The following is a 4,153-nucleotide window of genomic DNA, read 5'->3' on the forward strand; positions in this document are numbered from 1 at the left end:
TAGTTAAACCAATGGAAATTGGGCAAGTTGTTGTGACAATTGAAGTAAAAGAAGCATATTAGGAATTACCATGATATAAATACCATTAGGGAGCATCCAATTATTGGTTAGGCCAAAAACTATTAAATGAGCCACAATATACATCTTATTAAGTAAAAGAAGCATATTATGCATAAAATTTGGAAGGAGCAACACCAAATGTTTTGGCTATTTTTGAAAACGCAGAAATGTTTTGATTATCAGAAAAACACCAAATGTTTTAGGGTTTTTCTAAAAAAATGTCAAACCATTTGTATATTATATATATATATATATATATATATATATATATAATATATATTAAATATATTAATTTGATGCAATTTCCAAATGAGTCAGTGGTAAGAGTTTAGGAGTTTAATCTATCTGACTGACTGGTTTGAAAGTTAGAATAAGCAAATTAGTTTTCTTTTTTAGCTGTGTAATATATATTTTGGCTTTATCATAATTATTAAAATGTTATATTTAATATAATATTTGATGTAAATATTATAAATATACATATTTTTTATTTTCTATATATATTAATATATATATATATATATATAATATATATATATGCCAAATGGTTTTGACATTTTTTAGGTAAATGCCAAAACAATTTGGTGGCATTTGCTCCTTTTTTTTTTTTTTTGCTAAACAAGCTTTCTTTTTACTTAATTAGGATTATATTATGCTCCTTTTTATATTTTGGCCTCTGTTTAATCATAAAAAGTTTTGAGACATTGGCTTTTGGAGAAAATTGAAAAACTCCAGAATGCCGACACCAAATTTCTCTATAAGGTAATGACAGTCCACCAAGGATTCGAGAAGTAAGTAGTTGTTAGTAGACCTTTTTAATCAACTTGGGATATCATATCGTTTTCACACCGAGTTCACAGATGGGACTTCAACTCCACCTACTCACGGGACACCCTACTCAGCCGACTCTCATTCTCCACACTCTTCTGCCAAGACAGATTGCCCATACGGAACTCAATTTTGATCTCCACTCACTCCTATATATACTCACACTTGTGTAAGCACATTTTATAGACTATCAATGAAACAGTAACTTAGCCTCATCCTTCTTCTCAGTTCCTTTCCCTAAACCTCTTTTTGCAGGTCATATTTTCTTGGTATCAGAGCCTTTGAGCATCATCGCCAATGGCTGAGCAACGACCCTCTCGCTACGAGGTACCAGCTTCCTCAGCTGCTACACGCCTGCAATCCTCTATCTCCGTCTTGGCTGACTTTTGTGATACTCAGCTCCTCTTAAATTTCTAATGTCCAAATCCTCAATTCCATTCATCAATTCTGCAACTCAACATTGACAACTATGCTATTTGGAGTTTGCAGATCTACAAGCTGTTTTTAGCAAACCATATATTGACAGGCTATGCCCTCACAAGAAGCAAGTTCACCCCACAAACCGATGACGATGCCGAAAGCTGGCTATAGAAGCTCATAGATCAGAATCTAGTCTCCGATTACTATCCACAATCTACTATCGGTGTTACCTTACATCATCTCTCCAGCGCACCGAAATTGGCTTACACTAGCCAACCAGGCTTCAAGCGCTACAATCGATCAAAGTGATCCAATGAAAAATGAACTCCATAATGTTCAAATGAAAGACAACACAATGACCAGTACTTGGCTCAAATCAAAAACTCTGGTGGACAACATTGCTATTGTCGGGTCGCACATGACTACTGAAGACATTCTAATTGTACATCCTCAATGGATTGCCTCCTTCCTACATTGCCATCAAGACCCTCAATCTGCACATTCCAAGCTCCCTATCTGCGCTGACGTCTTTTATTTGATTCATATGCAGCAAAGAATCAGCATTAAAAACCAACTAAAGCAAGAACCAATCCATCTTCCGACCACCCTAGCTCTAATATTCAAATCAGCCCAGGTCTTCTGCGGAGAGGAAACCATTCGTTTCGGGGGGGGGGGGGGGGGGGGGGGGGGCGTCAACTCTTGATCATTCCATCTCCAACAACTGATTTGAATATAGAGCTAGGTGGTCGGAAGATGGATTGGTTTCTTGCTTTAGTTGGTTTTTAATGTTGATTTCTTCGCTGCATATGATCAAATAGAGGACGTCAAGGCAGATAGGGAGCTTGGATGTGCAGATTGAGGTCTTGATGGCATTGTAGGAAGGAGGCAATCCATTGAGGATGTACATTAGAATGTCTTCGGAGTTCATGTGCGACCCGACAATAGCAATGTTGTCCACCAGAGTTTTGATTTGAGCCAAGTACTGGTTCATGGTGTTGTCTTTCATTTGAACATTATGGAGTTCATTTTTCAATTGGATCACTCTTGATCGATTGGTAGGTTGAAGCCGGTTGGCTAGTGTAAGCCATATTTCGTGTGCGCTGGAGAGATGATGTAAGGTAACACCGATAGTGAGATTGTGGATAGTAATGCGGAGACTAGATTCTGATCTATGAGTCTCTATAGCCAGCTTTCGGCATCGTCATCGGGTTTGTTGGGGTGAACTTGGCTTCTTGTGAGGTAGCCTTCAAATATGTTTGCTAAAAACAGCTTGTAGATCTGCAAACTCCAAATAGCATAGTTGTCATTGTTGAGTTGCAGATTGATGATGGATTTGAGATTGGACATTAGAAATTTAAGAGGAGCTAGTATCACAAAGTCAGCCAAAGAGGCGGAGATAGAGGATGCAGGCGGTGTAGCAGCTGAGGAAGCTGGTACCATCGTAGCGGAGGAGTCTTGCTCAGCCATTGGCGATGATGCTCAAAGGCTCTGATACCAAGAAGATATACCTGCAAAAAGAGGTTAGGGAAAGAAACTGAGAAGAAGAATGAGGCTAAGTTACTGTTTCATTGATAGTCTTATAAAATGTGCTATTACACAAGTGTGAGTATATATAGGAGGTGAGTAGGGAGATCAAAATGAGTTCCGTTAGGGGCAATCTGTCTTGGCAGAGAGTGTGGAGAATGATGAGTCGGCTGGAGTAGGGTGGTCCCGTGATAGGTGGAGCTGAAGTCTCCCATGTGAATCTGGTGTGAAAACAGATATGATATCCCAAGTTGATTAAAAGGTCTCTACTAACAATCTTACTTCTTCTGAGATTCCTTGTTGGACGGTCATTACCTTATAGAGAAATTTGGTGTCGGCATTCTTGAGTTTTTCAATTTTCTCCCAAAGCCATGATCTCAAACTTTATGATTAACAATAAGGCCAAAATATAAAAAGGAGCATAATATAATCCTAATTAAGTAAAAGAAGCTTGTTTAGCAAAAAAAATAAAAAAGGAGCAAATGCACCAAATGTTTTGGCATTTACCTAAAAAATGTCAAACCATTTGGCATATCATTGACATTTTTTTTAGAAAAACCCTAAAACATTTGGTGTTTTTCTAAGTACATCAAAACATTTTGCGTTTTTCAAAATATGCCAAAACATTTGGTGTTGCTCCTTCCTAAATTTTATGCATAATATGCTTCTTTTACTTAATTAAGATTATATTGTGCTCCATTTTATATTTTGGCCTAACAATAATTGGATGCTCCCTAATGGTATTTATATCATGGTATTCCTAATATGCTTCTTTTACTTCAATTGTCACAACAACTTGCCCAAATTCCATTGGTTTAACTATATTTGATTTAATCGTTTTTCCATTAACTATGCTTTTCTGGTGTGGAATATCATTTTAGTTGGTTTAAAAATAGCTTATGTTCTTAGACAAAGAAAAATTATGGGTAAGTAATGATGATAATGAGAATCACTCCCATTTATTTTTCAACTGTGAGCTTTTATTTCATATCCTTGAGAGCTTTATTCCTTCGGGGAATGTTTTTTTTTTCATATTGGCAGCTCCATCCTACAAGCATTGACTCTGATAATATTTCCTATAAAATTAGCAGAAATTTTTTCTTCTAAACTGTTCATCTTTCTTTTCTGCTGAGATTCTTTGGCTAATGCGTATCACGATGGTTCTCTAATTCTGTTTATTTGCTGGATACCTCTAGTATCAGCTGAGGTATTTCTTCTGAATTGAGAATAGTTCATCCAAAGCGAGCTTTTAGGCAATTTTCTTCAATAAAATATATAGCAAGAATATTTACCTAAATATGCATATTATGAGTCAGTCAAA

The sequence above is a fragment of the Dendrobium catenatum genome, unplaced genomic scaffold (assembly GCF_001605985.2).
Source record: "Dendrobium catenatum unplaced genomic scaffold, ASM160598v2 fragScaff_scaffold_207, whole genome shotgun sequence".
NCBI lineage: Eukaryota > Viridiplantae > Streptophyta > Magnoliopsida > Asparagales > Orchidaceae > Dendrobium > Dendrobium catenatum.